At 42.7% G+C, this 24,153-nt stretch overlaps 1 protein-coding gene and 1 non-coding gene across 3 annotated transcripts in view; both read left to right on the top strand.

The window, feature by feature from the left end:
• phtf (putative homeodomain transcription factor) overlaps positions 1–24,153 on the top strand; it is a 134,707-nt gene that overhangs the window by 3,673 nt on the left and 106,881 nt on the right. The gene's annotated exons all lie outside the window — the stretch shown is intronic.
• LOC136842195 (U6 spliceosomal RNA) lies at positions 6,960–7,068 on the top strand. The gene has a single exon (XR_010854194.1). It is a non-coding gene; the product is annotated as a U6 spliceosomal RNA (small nuclear RNA).

A 24,153-nucleotide genomic window follows, 5' to 3' on the forward strand; every position in this document is an offset into this window, starting at 1 on the left:
AGAAGTTTATCTTCTAGGAAAGTAGCCCTTGCCCAAATTTTCTTGAGTGATTGCACTCTCCATGAATCTGTAGGATTGTTGTCAACTTAGTTTGACCACCTTGAGCAGCTTGATTCACCTGGTGGAGACCTTGTCTCTGCTAGATGGGGCAAAGGTGCCAGAGGCTGTTTTCCCTTTTTTCAGTGGAGATTAAGCATTGGGGCAAGGATAGAAGGTGTTCACACTTCACCCTGAGCTTTTTTACAAGGAAGTATGTACTTGAATTGATCTTAGAACTGAATGGGCAATACATTCAAGTGCAGATCCTGTGGTGGTTTTAGACAGGGCTTCTCCAACAGGAGGGATGTCTCAGGTTTGTCAGAGCCTGGAATGGTCCTGAGGGTCCTGCACACCAGGATTCAGATACCAAGGTGCAGATTCTGCTATTTCTAGAGTTCACCAAGCCCAGTTCCAAGGCAATAGATGACCTGAAGGAGGAGACTGTTTTCAAAATGTTTTTGTCTTGGGGTAGTCTTTGCTAACAACCCGGCCCACCAGGCAACTTCATGTGAAACGTTGTTATGTGTAGAGGGATGAGATTCAGTGGGGTCTCGAGTCCCTGCACAAAAATTCTGGCACCGAGTTAGTGCCGGCATTGAGGATTGATCCAGCTCTGGGGTCTACTTTAACCCTTTAAGGATGAAGTAGAAGCTGCAGCAAGGTTGGTGCAATTGACTAACAGCACCGATCTCTGGCAGGCAGTGGCCTATAAGGAACTGTGGTTGAACACATGTTCAGTTGGCTTTCTCTTCTTAGGGACGGCAGAGGTTCAACTTCATTTTTTACTGTGAAATTTCACAGATGTCTCAAGTTGGGAGTTTTGTCTCACCTTTAATCCATTTTTAGGAAATTGGTAAGGGGAAGAAAAGAAGGGGATATGCAAGGGCGGCATTCTTTCCCTGCGGCTGTTATTCATAAGAGGGTGTCAGTCTCTTTTAAGTCCTCATTAACTCTTACCTTTTCCTGGTCCATTTCCTTGTCTTATTTGTGGCTTGCAGTGGGATCTAACCCTTAGTTTGGGGTGTGCATTGCTGAAGATTGGCACTAGAAGTTGATGGGGAGCAACTTCTCTCTTCTTTCGAGGGACTAAAAGGATGGGTATTTTTCAAATACAGTAAACACATTTTGGTCATCTTGTAAATACCCCAACTTCACTCTCTGGGAGGAAGATCTTTCGTCGGGACTTTCAGTCACATTCCCCAAGGTCTAACGAAGTCTGTGTTGGTGTCAACTTATACTCTTTCATGATAGGTATATTGGATGTATTCGGAGACTGACTTGTCCTAGTGAACTTGTTGCAGTGTTGTCTGCAGGACAACCTGCTTTCTCGAGTTCAGTGATGCTGAACTTCAACATTTTTACCCTCTTTCCCAATCAGAGAGTAAACACTTTGGTTGGTGGGTTACGGCAGTGACACGTCTTTTCTTCGGATTCTTGTGTCAGCAAACTCACAGAGGCTGCACACAAGTTCCTGTTGTTTCATGTATAAAACGCCTGGGATTGTCACCGTTCTTTAGTTCTTTGTCGAGGCGGATTCCGAGGGCAACCTCGCCTCCTTTCCTGATTTAGTCTTGAGAATTTGTGTCTTCAGGTGACAGACTATGACAGGATGACAGGAACTGTACTTGGGAGTGCCACTAAGTTTTCCCTTAGGGATGCTTTTGTGGTCGAATGCATCCAGTGAGGGGAAGGAGACATATCTGGTTGTTGCTCAGAGCTGACGGCTATGTTAGTTTGACAGCAGCTCTACAATTGGAGACAGGTAACAGGGACATTGGCTTTTGTTCACTTGTATGACAAAGAAATTGTCCAGGATTTCCAGGTTCTGAGCTTACGCCTGGCTACTATTTGGCACAAAAGATAGCTCTCAGGCTCTTCCTTCTCAATGCTTTCTTTGTTTTAAGCATAGAAAAAAGTTCCTTTCCTGGAAGGCACCTTTGAACCTTATGTCTTTCTTGCCATTTTGCCTTCAGCATGTAGTCAGCAGCAAGTTGCTTTCTCCTGTGCCCCTGGCAAAATCTTGGACTTCCCATGTGTCTGTGCCAAGTAATTTCTGGACCTGCTAGCTCTGTGGTTCGAGGTCCTAAGAAACATTCCTCTCTAGTTAACTTTGGATCCAGCCACTCATATCTGGTATCTCCAAGCATTGAGAGCTCTGGCACTTCATGCCTGGATGTTTACCATCTCTTCTCTGGTGAGAGGGTTTTTTCCTCACTCACCATTGGAGTGCTTGGATACTTCTGTTCCTTTAGCGGCTGTCTACGAGACTAGAATTGTCTCCAGTTATTGGTGTTGAGGTGTCTCTGGTTTTTGAAAGCAGGTAGAGGTGATTGGGTATCATCACTTGCATGTTATTTTACCAGTGGAATGTTGCCCACTAGCCTTGGGCACATTTTCAGTGGGCCAGTGGTGGCTGCTCAAGTAGTTGGTTTGCTAGCCCAGCTCCCTTTGGGAGAGGTAGCACCTTGTTTAGGTATCCAGTTGGCAGGAGACAGAGTAGGAGTGACTGGTTATCCTCCCTCTCTCTGTCCTTCCTCCCTCTGCAGTAAACGGAGAATGAGAGTGCCATTCAGTATACAAGCTGGACACACATGGGTGCAGGTTAGATATCTGACCGAGCACCAGTCTTTTCAGTAGCAGTGAAGGAATGCAAATTCCCCTCCTCTCTTGGCAAACAGGGAGGAGAAGAGACAATAAAGCAAGCTCTCTGCTGGTATTTACGTGTTTTATTGTCTCCAAAACTTTAGTATGAGTTCTTACTGTCCGATTAAGTAATGGAGTACAAACCCCTTGTGTAATGGTCCAGAAGTCTAGCATCTGGTACATCCCATATGCACAGTATGCTAGAGGTGTGGGGTTCCTTCCTTTGCTCCTAATGTACAGTATGCAGCAAAACTTGTGCAACTTTTTTATTTTTGTACTGGGCAGGCATTGTTCTCAAGTTGCCACTTGGTATTAAATCTTATATTTTACTTTGTAAACATGTCTGTGTATGAGGAAAAGTTGGTCACTTGTTATGTAGAATCTTATCATTGAAATATATTGGATCGTGAAAAACAAAAATATTTCATGCTACAATAATATTTCAGAATGAAAACTAAATATGTTAAAGTAGCATGAATTTCCTGGCTCACCATGACTCCCGGAGTCATGGAACCATCAGTCTGGATACAGTGAAAAAATTGTAAAAGAGGACTTCGTGATGGAGTGAAAAAGAAAAGTTAAGCAGAGCATAGTCTAATGATAAAAATTGATGCGCTTCGGATATGAATTCAGAGTTATGTCTTTTTGCTTTTGTAGTTTTGTGTATGGTGTAAAGCAAATGTTAGTCAGGATCATGATTTTGATACTTGCAATAAATTATTACAAGTCATAGCTTAGGCTACAGCCAAGGCTATGTAGGCCTAGTCTCCCAAGGGGCTTCTTCAGTTTGAAGAAAAAATAAATATAAATAGATAAGCGAGGTGGAAAGTAATTTCGCTGTTAGAGATACAATTGATTTTAACTTTTTATTATTTTACTTTTACTTTATTAATGGAAGACTATAATCAGGTCTGACATTATCAGCCACATCTGCTGTGTCCAGATTCTGTACAATGACAACAAGAACGTATTATAAATAATAATAATAATAATAGTATGGCTCTGGAGTCTAGGCCTACACCATTGGCTTTATAACATACTAGGCTATATTTCAGATTGCAACAATATATGCAGTGGTTACGTAGAATCTTTGTAACGTATAAACAGTGTCTATAAGACCATAAAGCAGGATTTGTGAAATTCCTCCACAGCCATGGTATGATATACTCCCACCATTATGTTCTTTATAGGCCTATAGGCTTAATAAGAATGATAACGAGATGCACGAAGTGCGCTTGGCCTACGGGTAAGGCAAGGGGAGGCAAACTGAGCCATTTAAACAGCTGACGTCTGGTTAGACCACGCCCACAACTACTGTATATCTTCGATACTTTCATTATGTTAAATACATTACTGTGGTGGCTAAAAAGTCAAATTCATTAAGTATTTATGCCTTCTTATTTACCATAGTTAAAAATTACAGTGTTAATGTTTTTTAATGGTCTAACTGATATTTTGATAGAAAAGATAGCATTGATGGTTTAAAACCATGCTTAGTGAACTGTATCTTTTTTTGAGTGAAGTTGCAAAATGCTTTGGCATTGCAACTTGGTGTCATTAGAAATGTGAAGAAGGTAAGAGTTGCCAGTTAGTGACTTTCAAACAAAAATCACTGAAATCGGGTCACACGAGTTTTGCTGCGTGCTGTACCAGAAACTTTGGTAACACCCCAGTTCTTTAAATTTACTGGCCACCTCAGCCACCCCTCACTCTGATACTGTACCTGGACCGGAAGGCAAAGTGGAGTGCAGACCGACAGGTGGGCGTGGCTTCTCTCTGCCTGTTGGTAGTTGACTTCCTTGTCAATAAGTTCGAATGGCCATTCCAGCTCGCATTCACAAGCAAAATCCTTATGTAAAGAACTCCAGACATATATGTTAGGAAAAATACAAATTACTTTTAAAATACTGTATGCTATTCTTTCATGACAGCGTTAATGCTTACATATGGAAACTGCAGATAATACAGTTGACCCCTGGTATTCGTGGGGGAATTGTACAACATCCCCCATGAATAGCTAAAATCTGCAAATACTTGACACCCCGCTAAAAACATAACTACCTATTTTGATAGTTCAAACACCAAAAAAATCCTCTAAAAATGCCTATACATGAATATTTTAATAGTTTTATTGCCAAAAATGCATTTAGTCACGGAAATATGGAAATACTGTGCTGTAATTAGTGAATATTTCTCTATGAAAAAATACTGCGAATAGGCGAATATCCGTGAATACTGTAATTTGTATACTATGTATGTTCCACAGAAAAATATGCGGATAGGTGAAACTGCAAATCTGAAACCTTGAGTAAGCAGGGGTCTACTGTACTGTGGCCTGATCCCCCTCAATTGTCAATTGGAACACTTAAACAATACACAAAACATACACAATTGGTATGTTTTCATTTATGTTTGTCTTGTTTATGGTTATAATAATATTTACTATCTTTTGTTTACATTTTTGTTCATCCCTAATGGGTTGATACTAAACACAGCACCCATTTTGTATGTAAACTGGATTGCATACAAAATGGGTTTTTAATAATGCTGAAAGTGAAGATTGCATTTAAACCTGTAATGTACTTAGTATGAATGTAAAAGATATTTTGTTCATGAGACTTACCTGGACTGTCAACACAAAATTCTGTTGTCAGTTCCTGGGAGAGGCGGTATCAGGACCATTCCATTTTCTATTCAGATTTTCCGCCATTTGGATTTCGAAATTTTTGTCACTTAAGTATTTTGGTTGTTTTTGGTATTCGACTGGATCTGTGACTTGGCATACGCTCTTTGTGGACCGTTTTTGATTTTGCTTTTGACTTTTCTTATAATTAAGATGTCTTACCTCTAGCTATTGAGTCTGTAGCTTGGGTGAATGTAAGGTGAGGCTATCGAAGACTTTGATAGTTCCTCACACTTTATGTATGATATGTAAGGGTGTTCAATGCTCTATGATAATCGGTATAATGAATGTGAGGGATTATCTGAGGGTGAGTGGAAGAAATATGAAGCCTATATGCTTAAATTGGAGCGTGATAGGTTGAGGAGATCTTCCTCCTAGAGTGCATCCTTAGATGGACAGTCAGGTTTTTCTCCTACTAGTAACCCTGTAGTAAATTTTAGTACTAACCCTGTAGTTTGTTGCTGCAGAAGGTAATACACTGGCTCTCATGTTGGAGTCAATGCGTGCTCTTGAAACTAAAGTGAATGCAATTCAAACGCAAAGTGTTAGTGCTAGTGCCCCTAGTGTTGTGGAGGGGGCGTCAGATCGGCCCTATAATGCCTCTAGGCCTGGACCTCTGTCGAACTCCCAGGACCAGGAGGGGCATGTCGAAAGCCGCATGAGGGTTACGGGGGGCTTCCCACCGATCTGGCGTCCCTTCGGCAGGTCCTGATGACGCTACCCAGGCTGCCAGGGATTGTGCACAGGCACGCATCCTGAAGGATTGCTTCTCGTCCTCCGACACGTCCTCCCCGCCTCGGGGTTGGAGCTCTCGGTTGGACTCTCTCCATCTTAAGAGAAGCTTAGAGGAGAGGACGCTTCATGTCCTCTTCCTCTAGACGTTTTGTGCTCTTCCCCAGAAAGTTGCGTGGATATTCCTCCGCAGAAGAGAATAAAGTGTTTTTCGGATGATGACGCTCTACCCCCCTGTCGCGCTAAGACAAGGGCTAGAGCTTCTTCCCCTGTGGAAGGAAGTATACGTCTCTCGCCCCTTTCCTTCTTTCAGGTTCAGCCCTTCTCCCGAGAGAGTTGCTTCTCCAACGCGTAAGATTTTGTTGGGTTTGCAACAACAGCTGGATGCTCTCATGAACCTTTCAAGATTCGAAACTGCCTGTTAAGAGGTACAGACCTTCACCTTCGTCTCCTGCTTCGTCTTCCTCGTCTGCTAGATGTTTTGGGGCTTCTCGTCTGTCGTCTAGAGAGAGTGTGTTTAGTGGCTTCCTATTCGTCTTCCCGATTTGAGGTGTTGGACTTTTCTCTTGTCTCGCGCCAGGAGCGCGTGTCTTGCTCTTCGTGCGCTTCTCACGCTTCACGCCTCCTCACCTTGACGCTCGCGCGCCTAGCCATGCGCTCGGCGCCGCCATAAACGCCACGCTACGCTGTGATCTCTTCTAGTACTTGCCACGGAGCCTCTCGTGCGTCACGCCATGACGCTCCGCGCGCCTTCGCCGTTTATAGCTTCAAGTCTTGTGTTGGCTGTTGGCGCCGCTCTGTTGTACATCATGTCGCACAACTACCCGCTTCAACATCTGATGTCCTTCTTAATTTAGCCAGACTACTTGCTTCGGCAGTACATATACTAAAATTGGAACTTTCATACAGAGAAGACCCGCATGGCTCCTGCGCAAGATGACATCGCTAATCGTGAAGCGTTCATTTTTTATGAACTATAAACATCTTTAGTCTTCTTCTTCCTCTGATCATCAGACTCTGGGTACTTCGCTACTTTCACCACTCACTAAAGACCCGCCAGCAGAAAGAACATCCTCTTTCGTCACAGCCTTTGTATGAAGAGAAACTCTTTCGTCTTCTTCTTCCTCTTTATCAGACTTGGCTTTTTCTTAAGGATCTGTTTCCTGAGACTTTTCAACCTTCGCTCTCCTCTCTCTCCACCTTCGCAGTTGTCTTTGTCTTAAGGGGAGCGTTTGACTTTCTCAAAAAAATCGGAAATCAAATTTTCTGGGATATTTTATATATGGCATCATACATATCCTGACTATCTTCTCAGAAAGTTTTATTTAAAAGTTCGCCATAGTTAGGAGTTATAAACAAAACAGTAACCCTATCATAGACAAAATTACATTTTTCGTATAATGTAATGATATTGTCAGTATATCAAGGTGGTAATTTCCTTTTAGCTATGAAATAATATCTAATGTCTTGATCTATGGCAACCACCATGTGGACTAGTCAAGACATCAGGTCTTTAAGACAGGAATGCCGTCTGGGCAGTCAGTGGCAGTCAGTCAGTTTCAGCTCAGAGCTTGACTAAGTAAAACGTCGTGCATGGACAACCTGAGATGTTTTGACACTTGCGTCTCATTTAGCGTGGTTCTTTTGAAAAAGAGATATTGTTTTGCAGGTCTATTTTTGGCTTTTTTACCATTTCATAAAAACATCAAACTGTTTAACGAGCAAGCAAATAAATACACAGACTTTGCAAAAATATTGTTTTCCTCAAAACTAAAGTTATCGACATTCTAAACTGCATCTCTTCTAACGTCCCTTTGCACCGATCTCAATGATACAAAAGTCAAAGTTGGCTAAATAAAAGCAGCCTAAAACAAAAGGGGCTTCCATGGGAAGCAACACGAGACCCGCACCACGAGAGAGAGTTTTCCCGAAGGAATGTCACTTCAAAGAGAGGTAGCAAGTGACTCCTTTCATCTCCAGACTCCATTAGCAACCAGGCTTCATTTTGCACAAGCCTGGAAAGAGTGAGGGGCAGACGTTTGGTCCCTCCTACTGTTAGAGAGAGGTTACTTGATTCCCTTCCTGTCTCCTCCTCCTTTGTTTTTGTTTCCCAATTGCCTTCCTGTCAAACAGAAAATTCTGTTTGACCTGCTCAGAACAGATGCTCGAGAGGGAGAGCAGTGGAACAGGTCTTGGACTCGTGTTCCCGGGATTTTACTACAGATTGTTTCTAGTCCCAAAACTTTCAGTAGGCTGGAGACCCGTCTTGGACGTCAACAGGTCGAACAACTTGGTCCGGAAGGAAAAGTTCAAGATGGAGACCTCGCAGTCAATACTAGGAGCCCTTCATCCCGGGGATTGGATGGTATCTTTGGATCTCCAAGATACTTATCTTCACGCCCCAATTCATCCACGTTCGATGAAGTATCTCAGGTTGTCTTGGGGACTAGACGTACCAGTTCAGGGCTCTCTGCTTTGGACTCTGCACAGCCATACCACGTTGTTTAAACACCGCTTCTCCGATCAGAAGAACGTTGGGTCTGGTCAGTACTTGGATGGGTGACCGCCTGGGAACACCAGATGCTGTTGGCGTCAGGATTTTCTCCGAGGGTGTTTACACTTCTCATGAAAAACGTTGCGATGCAGTTGCACCTGTCGACGTCAGGATCTCACTCTACTTGGACGACTGGTTGATTCGAGCGTCGTCTGGAGGATCTGGAGGACCTTCAGTTGACTCTGCAACTCGTGAAGTCCCTGGGACTTCTGGTCAATGTGGAAAAGTCGCAGCTGATCCCCTCACTGTCCATTGTGTCTGGGAATTCAGATGTTTTCAGCGGCTTTTATAGCGTCTCCGTCGCAAGAACGGCAACTTCTATGTACGAAAAAGTCTCGGCCTTCTTGGGGAAGGAAACATGCTAGGTGAAGGAAGGAATGAGTCTGCTGGGGACCATTTCCTTGCTGGAGAAGTTTGTTTTCTGGGAGTCTGCATCTCAGGCCTCTTCAGTTCTTTCTGTTGGAGAACTGGCAAAGCAAGGAAGACTTGAAAGAGGAATTGAGAATTCTTCCTTCTGTAAAGAGGATCTGTGGTGGTGGCTCGATCCAACGAAATTGCAGAAAGGGATCTCCCTCAAGCTTCTGAACCCCAACCTAGTGTTGTTTTTCCGACGGGTCGTCAACAGGTTGGGGGCAACACTAGAGGGAGAGGAAGTGTTAGGAACCTGGAGAGAGGAACAGGTGTCCTGGCACATCAACATCAAAGATTTGGCGGCTATCTTTTAGCTCTCCAATTCTTCGAGGTCCAAGTTTGCAATCGTGTAGTTCAAGCAAACTCGGACAACTACTACTTGTTCCCAAGAGACAGTGCGGAACACACTCTTGTTCCCTGTTCAGCCTTGCAAGAGAGATTATTCTTTGAGCCTATGCTCGCAACATTTCGATTCTCACAAGTTTTGTTGCAGGGGTCGAAAATGTTCGAGCAGACCTGCTCAGTTGGCGCCATCAACTCCTGCCGAAGGAATGGACCCTTCATCAGGAGGTTTGCCAAGATTTTTGGAAATTTTGGGGTCGCCATCTTGTGGATCTTTTCACGACCTCAAGAACAGCGAGGCTCCCTCTATAAAGCTCATCTGTACTCGACCCGGGGGCAGTTGCGATAGATGCTCTTCTCTGGGATTGGACGGGAATAGATGTTTACGCCTTTTCCCCCGTTCAAAATTCTGGGAGAAGTCATACGCAAGTTCGCGGCCTCACAAGGGACGAGGATGACTCTCATCCCCACGTTTTGGCCTTCGAACCACTGGTTCTCGGAGTTTCTCTTCTGGTTGGTAGACGTTCCGAGGACCCCTTCCTATGAGAGCAGACCTGCTCATACAAACCCACTTCACGAGATATCATCAAATCTCCCCGCTCTGAACCTGACTGCTTTCAGACTATCGAAAATTGGTCAGAGCGAAGGGGTTTTCTGGCCAGGTGGCACGGGCCATCGCTAGAGCCAGAAGTTCTTCATCTAACAGGATATATCTAGCGAAGTGAGCAACCTTCAAAGGTTGGTGTAGAAAGAAGGGCTTTTCCTCTTCCTCTATCACTGTGAGCCAGGTTGCGGATTTTCTCCTTTACTTAAGAGAAGAAAACTCGATATAGCAGTTCCGACTATCAAGTGTTATCGGAGCATGCTTTCGATTGTATTCAGACACAGAGGATTAGATTTGTCTGACAATAAGGACCTCCACGATCTTACGAGCTCTTTCAAGACGTCCAAGGTTCCTCAGCTAATTCCTCCTGCTTGGAACTTGGACGTAGTGCTCAAGTTTTGATGTTTAGTCCTTTTGAGCCTCTCCACTCTGCATCTCTTAAGGATGTTACTCGAAAACGGCATTCCTCACGGCTCTGGCGACGGCGAAGAGAGTGAGCGAAGTTCGAGGCCGTCATGTGGGCTTCAAGGAACACAATGCTGTCTATTCTTTAAGCCCTAAGTTCTTGGCTAAGAATGATAGGTCTTCTAACCCTTGGCCTAGACACTTTGAAATTAAAGGTTTAGCAGACCTTATTGGACAGGAACCTGAGGGAGTTCTATGTCCAGTTAGAGCTCTCAAGTACTACCTTAAAAGAACACAGGACACTCGTGGTCCCTCGGATAATTTATGGTGTTCTGTGAGGCAACCAGTTAAACCTATGTCGAAGAATGCACTGGCATTCTTCATTAGGGACGTCATTAAGGACGCACACTCTAGTTGTGACGACTCCAACTTCAAGTTGTTGAGAGTTAACGCTCACGAGGTGAGGGCAGTTGCTACCTCCATGGCGTTCAAGAAAAATATGGTACTCAGTGACATTCTCAGTGCCACATTTTGGCGAAGTCAATTCGGTGTTTGCCTCACACTCTTGGCAAGATGTTTAGGTAGCATACGAAAATTGCTTTTCGCTGGGACCATACATTGCTGCTTCAGCAACCTTGGGGACAGGGGGTAACTCTGATCCTATCCCTTTTTAATTGTGTTTTTATGGTTGTTGGGTCGACTGCTGGAGGCAGTCTTCCCAATCCTTTGCAAACTAACGCTTTAGGTGTTGGTTAGGTGGTTAGTAATGCTCTTTTGTCCTCTTTGTATGGTCTATGATCTAGTCACATTGTGGTCACGCCCCCGTTGACAGATCATCTAGAAGTCGCCAGCTATATAGGTCACTACCTCGCTGGGGTCTCTAGTAAAGCAGAAGCAGACTAGAGTGACAGTAACCACTCAGTCAGCTACGCTATCAGATAAGGAACCAAAATAATTTTACCAATAATTGGTTTTTTCCTAATTCTTGGCTGTCTCTACCCCCTCCAAAGGTGGTATTCAGCTATATATATATCTGGCAGGTAAGTCTCATGAACAAAATGATATTTTAATGATAAAATAAAATTTGTTCCCGGCTTACCTGGCAGATATATATATTCATATTGCCCTCCTCCTCCCCTCAGGAGTCAGTGGCGTTAGAAAATCTGAATAGAAAATGGGAATGGTTTTTGATACCCACCTCCCAGCGGCGGGAATGGGTACTAACCACCTGCCCCAGAGCATTAAAAGTAAGGTTTTCTTATGATTTTTTGAAATTCTGTCGGACTTTCTGAGAATACAGCTATATATATATCTGCCAGGTAAGTATGAACAAACTTTATTTTATCATTAAAATATCATTTTTGTTAAAATCTGAGAGAAAAGTCTCATATTTTGTAGATCTTTTAATGATAACATACTCAGTTTGTTAGAACTTTATAAGAATTTAGGTTGTTCAAGAACTAGCTCCTCCTTTATATATTTTCTATGTCCAGATGTTAGATTTTTGGATGGGGTTTTATCCATTTAAAGGGAATGGTTAGTCCCTGCTGTGGGTTTTTGGGAAAGGTCCTGAAAGTACTAAACCTGCCCGTGCCATTGTAAGAAAAACTGCTGAACATTAAGAAAAGCTGCTTGTAGAGAACATGGCTAATATTGATTTTTTGTGTTCATTTGAACAAACTTTATTTTCATCCCTAAAATATCATTTGAAATAAAGAGAGCAAATGGTTTCCCATTTAATGAATGATTTAATGTGACAGCTGCATAAATTTGTTTTATATTGTTCAAATGAAGTCCTTCTCAGATCTTGTTTGTTTTTTCAAATGTTAGTAGCCAGAAATATAAATTGTTGTATAGTACAGTAAATGAGCCAAGCCTGTATACATAAATTATGCAAGAAACATTCCAAGTATATGAAAGATGAACAGGGACCAGTATTTAGGTGCACTCTTGTTTGACAGTACTGTAACATTTAAAAATGGCGAGTATTATATGTTTTAGAAACTGGACAGGCAAGTTGATTCCCAATTTTGTGTATGCTAAGTTCAAGGGAACTTTCCAGGAAATGACCTCCTTTGTAAAGAGAAGCAAATGGTGATGATTGCTTTGCTTGTTGAGGATCCATTGTTTTTGTTACAAGTAAATACTAAGCAATCTCATTACACCTCATGCCTTGCAGGGTTGATGTCTGTCATAGTAAAATTACATAATTTAATTATATTGTTTTATTAAAAAAATGTTCCATGGCCCTAATGCCCTTTGAAGTTAATCCTGGACCTGGAAATAGAATAACCCTGTGGCAGAATTTTTTGGCCTGTTCCTGCCATCTCTCCTTTTGCAAAGATGGACTGGTCTGTGTTGTCTGAAATTATTCTGTACCAAGTTTCTTTCAAGAAATTGAGTTTGTGTGTTAGATGGAATATCTGTATTAGTCTGTTGCACATTTTCATTTTAACTTAGTACACAGCATGATCAGGAAAAGAAAAGCCTCTGTCAGTTTCTTTTAATTCAAATAAACATTTTATTTTTTGATATTTGGTTTATAGATTTTGAAATTGTATCAATTGGTAAAAACCTTGTAATCAGAGTGAGTCAGCAGTGACCTTTTCAAATGTTTCCAGGGACCTAAAGTTTTTGAGACATTTGTTGAAAAATATGGTGAACTTATTTTAAACTTGAAATAAATGAGTAATTATATAGTAAAAAAAATTTACCTGATTCATATTTATGATTTTAATCGCTATCATATTGACATTGTCCTGATGCAGAAAATATTCTGTGGTTGGGTGAAGAAGAAAAGATAGATTTAGTTCTGTTAACATTGAAATTAACCACAATACTAGCTTATATCTGTTTCCATTGAGTCATGAGTTGTTATAAGTGACAGCTGCCCCTGTTTACTTGTTTCTTCCAGAGTGTCTCAATCAAGTCTCCACACCTGATTTGTATCCACGTCATACTCATATCATCACATTGAATAGCCAACATTAACAGGCATTACTGTTATGTGATGGATAATGATTTTGAATAAATATAAATCAGTGTCCCAAAGGGGAAGGGAACGATGGTCCTAATATGTTTGCAGACACTTCAAGATGCAGGAAGGATACTACACAGGTTGATAGTTTTTAGGTCTTTTTTCACTTAGCCTTTGGCTTGGAGGTTGCTTCTCCTAGTGAGTCTACCCTGCTCAGCAGTTTGGAGACATTGCTCAAAGTCTTTTTGGTGGATCCGTTTGGTTCACTGCTGCTTTGCTTCGTGTAAAGTATTGTACTTTTCTTGTGTTCATTGTGTGCTTCCATCTGGCTCTGCAACTACTTCAACTTTTTTTACTTCACTGAACCAACGAAGATATGCCCCATAAGGGGGTAGTGCTGTCAGGGCACCTCACAGGGTGCACTCTAGGCATTACTAAAGGTTCTTTGCAGCGTCCCTTCATCCTCTAGGTGCAACCCCTTTCATTCCTTTTACTGTACCTCCTTTCATATTCTCTTTCTTCCATCTCGCTATCCATCCTCTCCTAACGATTATTTCATAGTGCAACTGCTTTGAGGTTTTCCTCCTGTTACACCTCTGTAACCTTTTACTCTCAGTTTTCCTTTCAGCACTGAATGACCTCATAGGCCCCAGCGCTTGGCCTCCGGCCTAAACTCTATATTCCATTCCATTCTATTCCAACAAAGGTCTGAGCAAACTGCAGTTATGAAAATGTCTTAATATCTTGGTTTTGTTGTATCAACAAATCTTTTGAAGATGTAGGAGGCATCATCAGGTTTCAGCTGGGATGCTTTGATGGAGAAATGCTTGAATTGTGTTGATCAGGACTGAACTGATTTTAAGTTTGAAAGGTTTGGTCATATGGTCAGTGATATGTTTTATATATATTTGGTATTAGTGATACATCACGATTCCCTTCTCTCTGATGTTACAACTGGTATTTGGAGATTTCTCATTGATCAGCTATCTTATTAATAGCTGTCATGAATAGTTTGTGCATTAACACTATATGGCAGCTGGTGTCGTGTGGAAACAAGTTTCAAATTTCTCATGAAATGAAAGAGCAACATAATTTCCTTTTTTTTCTACCATGCATTAAAACTAAACCCCAGTTGAGTTTGGTCTCATTAGGGATGAATTTTGCATAGAATGTATCCTTAGTATTTAACCTTGTACAGTAATACTATATGATCAAGGCTGATAGCTGAACTTCAACAGTAGTGTTCCTCATAGTTCAGAGTTGACATTTTGATGGTTTTGTTTAAAGCAGGTGTTTCATTTGATTTCTGTGGTACTCTTTGTTGCAGGCTATATTATAATGAAAATGAAGGTTAGGAACCCTTAATACCAACAGTTTTTTCCTCTTACTCAAGCATTGTGGCTTTATAACGTGACCTGAGAGTTGGTGTGTGTGAGTTTCATACACAGGTAAATCACAGGTAGATATTGAAGTTCAGAGGAGAATTCTTTTTTTTTTTTTTTAAGGCACTCAGTATGCAACTCCATAATGAGGCGGATGCTTTAATTTAGTTTAATCTTTTGTTAATGATGAACACAAGCTCTATTGATGATGATGATGATGATGATAAATAATAAGTGCTATTAATTAGCAATGTATTTTTGATGCTTTCTTATTCAACAGTGTGAACCCTTGGACGGCCATTGTTTTCAAAGAGGTGGCTATCTGGTGTCATTAGGTTATGGTTTGCCAAATGTGGTTCGTCGACCGAAGTCTGCACTGAGAGACTGGTTCTGTGCCTGGCTTTTTCGCAACATCACAACTCCTTCAGTTGTACCCCAGTTGGATGTAAGTGATGTCTTGTGAATTGTTAAACTGTCTAATGAGGCTTCTTTGCATCATTTTCTTCCCTTTTCAGTAGTGACTGAGACTTTCACTGAAACTGTCTTGCCACCTTTTAAGCTTTTCATTTTGCTTCCTATTCTTGAACAAATCATGAATCTTAGCAAGGTTCCCTGTTAGAGTACAAATATGACTTGATTTTCTTGTCAAAGTGCTATTTAGTAACAGTATGTGAAATGTTGAGTTTTGATGATTCAAGTTACACATTGTCTTTTTTTTCCACTTAACTTTCTTGTGTGCGTACTGCATGAATTTCATGGTGGTTAAGGTTTCGTACATGCACCTGTCACCATTCATGACTTTGAGGACCATACTACGGGCCATTATCTGCGAAGTCCATATTTACTCTTCTGAATAACTGCTTCTCTCCCCTTTTTATCACATGCCCAAGCCATCTTAGTTTTTAGGTCTTGTTAGTATATATTTGAGCTTCTGGAGACTACATCTCACAACAGAGTATGCATTGAGACTCTAACACTGAAATGTCAGCATTTTGTAGTCACACCTCTTCAAACTCCCCTTCTTGTCCCTCTTAGTGACTTGTTTCAGCTGTGTAGAAGAATACAAGCCTTAATATGCACATAGAGTTTTGCCTTACTAAGCTGGAATGTAAAAATCCCTTTTTCATGGCTTTTGTTGATTACAAGAAGGCAGTTGATGGTGTCCACAAACCAATATTTTGGAAGGTCTTGTGTCACTGTGGCATTCCTGTTTAAATATGTAAAGCTCATTGAAGTTATCCATGAACTAAGTAGATGCAAAGTTAATGTTGATGGGATCTTGCCAAGTGCATTTGCAGTTAACAGTGGAGTGCCACAAGAGAATGCTGTTTTATGTGTGCTGTTTGCCCTTCTAGATTTTTGATGAAAAAAGTGATTGAAGATGGAAGAAAAAGTTTGAATAGGAGTAATGATGGAAAGTTGATAGACTTAGAATTTGCAGGTGATGCTCTTTTAATTAGCATAACACCACAAGATTTACTAAGCATGCTTAGTAGACATGGGACTCAAACTAAATCTAGAAATATCAAATGAGGACAGAGAATGCTGTAGCCTACAGAGGGACAAAATAGCATGGAAAGGAGAAAGAATCAATGAGGTTGAAATTTTCAGATATTTAGGAACAAAGAAATTTAGTGCAGGTTCTCTTGAGTTGGAATTTAGTGAAAGACTAAATAAGACTGTGAAATCAAATGGCTTGAAATTGCATACAAATATAAGAAAACAGTTAATTCTAGTATTACAGTTCATTCTAGTATGACCAGTTTTGCCATACAGACTTGACTCATGGTCAGGCAGTTCAGTCATATCTGAAGGATTCTGTTGATGTGAAATGAAGATCGAAGAGGAATATTAGGCATCAGATGGCAGGGTGGAGCTACTGCAGATATGATGCCATAAAGGAACAGCAGAAGTTCCATATGTTGATGAGGTAATGATGAAAGGGAGATGGAGATGACTAGGACATGACCTTTGCACAGCCCCTGGGAGAATAGCACTTGCTGGTGTCAAGGTTGGCCCCAGTGGGCACAAGGAGTCTTTTGGACAATGACTGAGACCTTTGGGTCTTAATTATCTTGGAAGGAAGTTGTTCCGACCAGTCCCCCGTCAACTCCTTTACATTAGGAATTACTGATCATGGAAGCTGGATGGCCCTCTTCTTCCCTTCTGGGACAAGTGTGGTTATCTCTTTCCACCCTCTTCCTCCAGGTAGGCGGAATACCCGAAAATCGCCCGGATGTAAACATTCTCCTACTGCAGATGCCTGGATGAAATGATACTTCTCGAGTCTCTGGACCTGGTTTCGACATTGCTTTGCCTGAAATGGATTCCTTCAGTTTATCTTTTCCCCAGTGGGTCTTAATTTTTTTCATCAAACTTCCATCCCGTTTGATCTTATTAGTGCTCCCCATGATTTGTGATAACCAGAAGGCCCAGCTAGAGCTGATCATTCCCTGCATCTGTGTCATCTTGACAGACTTTTCCCATTTAGTGGAGAATGAAACTGATTGGTCTGCTTCTCTTCCTCTTCAGGTAAGAGGAACTGAAGGCATTTGCTTGATTGAAGGAACCTTCAGAGATATTAGCTTAAATATTCTCTCAACCCTGTGTCTATTGGATTCACTGATCGAGAATAGTTCTCACCTGTGGGCTTTGTCTTGATGTGTGACAAGGGACAATGAGTACCTTCTAATCAACTTGTGCTCAGGTTGCCTTTTGGCCTTCTGAGAATTCAGTAAAGAGTTTGTTGGGGGAGGTCAGTGGTTTGTTGGTAACAACAAAACCACAGTACAGCCTTGGTGGCCTCCCCTCGTTGACAAACAAGTGGATTGCTTTTTCCTCCTGTTTCATCTGTTGACATTTGCAGGTACAGTGAACCCTCGTTTATCGCGGTAGATTGGTTCCAGAACTGGCGAGTGAAAATCCATGAGGGGACACCATATTTACAGTATTTATTTAACATGTATTCAGACTTTTAAAACCCTCCCTTTACATAGTACTGTTAACAAACCACCCTTTACAGTAATGTGATATCTGAATACGCATTGCAGACACAGCACAAATGATAAGCAATAAAACAGTAAGTGAACATAAAAAATAGAAAGATTGTTATGAAGTGAGTCCCCTGTTCATTCAGTTGTTGCTTTTACTCAACCACGATAGGTTGGAAGTTACAATAAAGCCCCCTCGTATGTACTGTTAACAAACCACCCTTTAATGTACAGAACACTTAATGCATGTACAGTACCTAATCTAAAACAGGCACTAATATTAAAATGTTAGAATATTAAAGTATATAAAGAAATAAAGATTGTTACTGTACCCACCATGAAAGAAGTTGAAGAAAAACTTGAATGATGATGGCGATGAATTTGCTGGTAGAAATGATGATGATGAAGCTGATGATGTCTTCTACTGTGCAGCCAATGATTGATTTTCATGTCTCTTCAGACTGAGTGTCTTTTCTGGGACACCTCTTCAACTTCTTCCTGGGACACTTCTTCAATTTCTTCGATTGGCATAGTAGCAGGAGGAACTGGCTCTTTTTCTGAGGCTGGAAGAACATTGTGATCGGAAGTTGCTGCCTGCTTCTTTTTCCATCGAAGAGCATCCTGTATCTAAGTCATGTCTTCATCGATTTTTTTGCAGAACTGCAGAAACCGAACCATATCCTCGTCCCATTCTTGTGACAATTCTTTCAGCTCCTTAGCTGGGTTGCAGAGCTTGAATTCTAATGTTAAGCCTGTTTCTTCGAGAACACAGAATGGTCTCTTCCTGTGGTTCATTTTCTTCCTCACTGGCTGATTTTGTCAGGTCTTGGGTCTCGTCAGTTAGCGGCTGGGAATGGCAGTCCAACAACTTCGTCAACGTCTTCCGTCGTCATGTCGCCAAACCCGTCACCTCAATTATCGCAGCCAACTGCACAGATTTCCGTACTGCAGAGTGTTGAATCTCGGCAGGCGTAAATCCCTCGTCGTCATAAACAATCTCGGACCACAACTTCCTCCAGCTCGAGCGTTAACGGTGTCAGTTTCATTTCTTGCAGTGCCTTCTGGATGTTCTGAAGGCACGTTTGCTCAGTGTGCCCTGCCGCCAGTGCGCCTTCAAATTGAATGTTTCATCCTCATCTTCTTGGGGCATCCACACGCATACCACCCCCGCCAAGGTATTCTTCGTGTAGAGGGCCTTGAACGCCTGATAACCCCTGGTCCATCGGTTGAATTAAGGAACGTTGTGTTGGGTGTCAGGAACTCAACCTGAATGCCCTCATGCGAAAGATCAGTTCCCGTGTCCACCAGCGTTATCCAACAGGAGAAGGATCTTAAATGGCAAGCCCTTCTCTAAGAGATATTTACTGACTTGTGGATAAAACACTGGTGGAACCAGTTGGAGGTCAGCATCTTCGTAATCCATGCTTTTGGATTATGCATCCAATACACAGGAAGGAGATTCTTATTTTTATTTTGAAAGCACGAGGTTTTTCGACTTATAAATAAGCCCTGGCTTTAGCAAAAATCCCAGCATTGCCACACATCACGAGGAGTAACACGATCTTTGAATGCTTTAAAGCCAGAGGCTTTGGCTTCTTCTTTGAACAGGAAAGTTCAGGATGGCATTCTCTTCCAAAACAAACCTGTCTCTTCCATATTAAAGACTTGTTCAGGGCTTGTATCCACCTTCAGCGATAATATTCTTGAGCGTCTCATCAGCGTAAGTTTCAGGCGACCGTGTCAGCGGAAGCAGCCTGCCATCGCCATGAAAACGCTTTTCAGGCGGCGTTTCTGAAACTTGCGAACCATCCTTTGCTGGTGGTAAAACGTCGTGTCTGAGGCTGGGAATCAGTGGATGTCCCTGCTTGAGGTTCATCTACATCATCTGAAATCTTCCTCTTCTTCTTCAGCGTGGTCGCCATCATCTTGAGGTTCCTTTGCGCGAAATTCTCATACAACCTCAAAGCCTTGGTTCAGATGGTGTTCTTATCCAAGGCTATTTTCTTCTTCAGTTCAGTCGGCAATCCAGATTGACAAAGCACCTTCCATCCCAATTCGTTTTATTACTGAGTTTCAGTAACCCGAACTTGGCTTTGCTGACTTGCTAAAGGTGATGGCAGCCGTCTTCCTTGGTTCTGCCTCATCCTTCTTAATGTTGCCAGATGGATTCGTTCACTCCAAAATGGCGGGCCAGGGCACTAACTTCTCCTTCCTTCAACATATGGAAGTGTCACCTTCTCAGCAATCGTCATCATTTTCCTTGGCGTTTAGGCTCAGTACCAGCCTTAGCAAAGCAGAACGCTCCCGGAGCCATTGTAGAAGTTAAACAAAGTTAAAAAAAGTTCAACTTCAAACACACACTGTCACGCACAGCACTGGTAATGTAAACAGCATCTATCTACCAAGAGAGCTGGAAACGAAGTGGCCGCGAGAAGATGCTGGGGTCAGAACAAAGGGAAGCTGCTGCGGGTTCTTGAGAAACGGTCAAAACACCAATCACAGGCGAGATTACAAAACTTGGGAGCTGATTCGTCATCTATCACCAATGGAACCAATCACAGCCCATCTTACATGCTAGTTTCAAATTCAAATATACTTTATGCTTTTTTTGTTGTAGTACTATAGGTTTATTCGAGATGTGATTTTTGCAACAAACAATATTATTGGATGCAGTACAAAAGATTCATGGAAAAGATGCACATTCATTACATTTGTATTTTATAATTAGTATATATGTAGCCATCAGCAAAGACACCATTCAAATATGACAATGTCAGACTGCATCTGATTAGCGTTTCATGTTCAGTTTAATTTTACTAGTACTATAATGAATTATCGTATGATCACATTCTCTTTTGTTTAATTTCATTTTGTACTGAATTATATGTCATAATGCAATGAACCAACAGTACTAGCAGATATTAATAATTATTAATGGAATTAATGAAATATTTGGGTCTTCATATAGAATTCACTATTTTGAAATTTCCGGAAAATCCGCTATATATTTTCTCTTATAATATACATACGTAATGGAAAAAAATCCACAAACAGTCGTGAATCCCCGATAGTCCTCCTGCTTCATCTGAGGGTTCACACTCTAGTGTGTTCTATAGCGCACTGAATGGCTCAGTTAGCCAGTTACATTCCTGGTGGGGATGTATTGGTAGGCAAGCTTGGCCTCGGGTTCAAGTGGTCAGAACAGAACGTGCTCTTCACTCTGTTCCTCACAAAGATTCACGAAGAGACTGCTCAACTGAGAGATCCCTACTGTCTTTCTGTTGCCTCCCTGCACAACAACGTCAGTAGTTTTCTCGCTCCTTCTTACCAGACTCGGGCTGCTGTAGTGAGGCATGCTGTCTTTTTGGGGAAAATTGATATCTACGTTTTTCCCTCCATATTTGTCTGTTTTTTTAGGGGTTCACAAGCATTGCTCACCCCGAGTTACAGACAAATGCTGGAAGACTTCGCCTTTTGCCCGACCTGATAGCTCTGCTTCCGAGGCATCGAGAAAAGTTCTGCTTGACCCAACCTCCTGTAGCAGCTACACAAGAAGTGGTTCTTCAGCAGTACATCCCTGTGTTTTCAGGACTGGGAGACCTTCCAGCTTTCCTTGCTAGCATAGGTTTCTCACCGAGTGGCAACGGATATAGCTGGATATCTCTTGAAGTGTTCTGCAATGCTGTCCCAGGGAATGGATCCGTCTTCACTGGTTGGTGTCGTTGACGGAACTTCTTTTCGGGTCAGAGTCACTCTTCAAGTCTGGACTTCCTCGTCTTCTCTGCCGAGGGTTGCTTCTCTCCCTTTCATTTGTGAGGAACGTAGGCCCTTGCGACCTAGTCTTCTATCTGAAGTAGCCTTATTCTCCTCAGTCGAGATTTAGCTCTGGATGAGAAGCTTCTTCGGTCTTGCTGTCCCGGGGAACTGTTCCCTGGGTGTCATGTGACTCTCGTTTAGGGTTCCTGTTCTGTGCTCTGCACACCCTCATGCCTTCTTAGGACCATCTCTCATCTTGCTGCGGCCTTGGCGTGGAAGATGGAAGAACTGGTGAAAGGGATAAATACCTTGACTCCTTCTCGGATGTTGTAAGTGGACTCCGAATCCATTGGCATATATTGTTCGAGTCCATCTTGTTCCCCTCCTCCTTGCACTTTATATCAGTGATCCAGATCAATTGTTACCTGGTCCTATTAGGGAGCTGTGGTACTTTCAGAAGGATCAACATTCCTAACCTGGATGTCATCGATGTTTTCGCTAGTACTATCTCTTCCAAGGGAGAAGTGTCTAAAGACACATCTTTCTCCTGGCTTCGTGAAGTGATCAAAGGAGGTACTGTCTCTGGGTGTCACGTGACTCTTGTTTAGGGTTCCTGTTCCGTGCTCTGCATGCACCCTCACGAGAGTCGTCGGACAGAGATGTGCCCTCTTAGGACCATCTCTCATCTCGCTGCAGCCTTGGCATAGAAGATGGAAGAACAGGTGAAGGGGATAAATACCTTGACTCCTTCTCGGATGTTGTAAGTGGGCTCCGAATCCATCGGCATATATTGTCGGGTTCGAGTCCATCTTGTTCCCCTCCTCCTTGGACTTTGTATCAATGATCCAGATCAATTCTTTCCGAAGGCTCGACATTCCTAACCTGGATGTCATCGATGTTTTCACTAGTACTATCTCTCCCAAGGGAGAAGTGTCCAAGGACACATCTTTCTCCTGGCTTCGTGAAGTGATCAAAGGAGGTACTTGGCAGCTGGCGATGACAATACCAGTACTTTTCCACCTGAGAGCTCACGAAGTCAATAGCTTAGTCCATCCCTCGCATTCCAGAAGTTTCTGTCAGTCTGGAAGCAAGATGTGGTCTCACAGAACACACTCTTGTCTTCTTCCTGTGGTCTTGCCCATAGGCCCTTGGAACCTTTTTTCCTTGGCCCTGTGGTGGCTGCTCAACAAGTGTTTTCTCACCCGGTTCCTTCAAGAGTACTAGTAGCATCTCGCCTAAGGTGTTGGTTCTGGAAGTGAGAAGGATACTGAGAGTGACTGGCCTCTCCTCCTCCTCCTCTTCCCTCGTCCTCCTACTTCTCCTCCTTCGGGATGAGAATAGGACTTGAACCAATACTTGCGGATCTGGCGTCTGATGCAGTAAGACTACACATTGAGCACCCGTTCTATTTTTCTTCTAGTATCATAGAAGCAATTCTGCTCCTTCCTCTAGCAATGGGAGGAAGGAGAGACTGGCAATAAGGGAAACCCTATCTTGTGTTTTCCTTACTGCCTCCAACTCTAAGATTCTTCCCAGCCTATTTTGTATGAGTTATGTTTCCTCACTCATGTGAAAAGGTCCAGTATCTGACATTTGATCTTGCAGTTCCTACACTCCAATCAATATGTCAGAGGCATGGTACTCCTCCTCGCTCTTTCGACCAGGAGGTGTAACCCAGGTGTGCAGAACTCCAGTCAGTTCAAGAGACTCACTCAGATTCCTCCCTCCAGCCAGTGAGTCTTCCTAATGTAAAGGACCAATGGTTTGTATGTCGTGTTGGAACAAATCACAATTTTTGAAAGTAAATTGTATTTTTCTTAACCTGAGGTCCTTTACATTACATTTTATGCCCACCTCATGCTGCCCTTCAGTCTGAACCTGGACCGAAAGGCAAACTGGAATGTTTACATCTGGGCAGGCGGGTATTCCCTGCCTACCTGACGGTAGTTACTGCCTAACCACCATGTTCAAGAGTTTCATGGCCGTGTCCAGCTTTGCCGTAAGTAATTCTTAATGTAAAGGACCTCAGGTTTGTATAGTTAGGAAAAACACAATTTACTTTCAAAAATTGTGATTTTAGCTGTGTCCCCCCCTTCCCTCTTCCCTCCCCCTCCCCTCCCCTCCCCTCCCCTCCCCTCCCCTCCCTCCTCCCCTTCCCTTCCCTTCCCTTCCCCCCCCACTTCCAAAGCACAAGATCAAGTGTTAATTTAACTATCTCCTCCCAGTCCCTCTTTCCTCCTCCACCTCCCCTTCCCTCTTCCATCCCCTTTCCTTCCCCCTCTCCTTCCGGTGCACATGGTCGTGTTAATTTAGCTGTGTCCTCCCCCTCCCATCCCTCTCCTCCCCTTCCAGAGCATGCGATTGAATGTTAATTTAGCTGTGTCGTCCTCTTCCCCTCCCCTCCCCTTGTTTCCATCACCTTTCCTCCCCTTCCTCTTCCATCACCCTTCCCTCCTCCTTCATGATCACATGTCAAGTGTTAATTTAGCTGTGTCCTCCCTTCCATCCCCTCCACTTCCACCTTCCCTCCCCTCCCCTGCCCCTGCCACTTCCCCTCCCTTCCCCTTTCCACCTCTCCTCCCCTTTCCCCTTCCTCCTCCTTCCAACTACCCTCCCCATTCCCCATTCCCTCCCC

The sequence above is a fragment of the Macrobrachium rosenbergii genome, chromosome 9 (genome assembly GCF_040412425.1).
Source record: "Macrobrachium rosenbergii isolate ZJJX-2024 chromosome 9, ASM4041242v1, whole genome shotgun sequence".
Taxonomy (NCBI): domain Eukaryota; kingdom Metazoa; phylum Arthropoda; class Malacostraca; order Decapoda; family Palaemonidae; genus Macrobrachium; species Macrobrachium rosenbergii.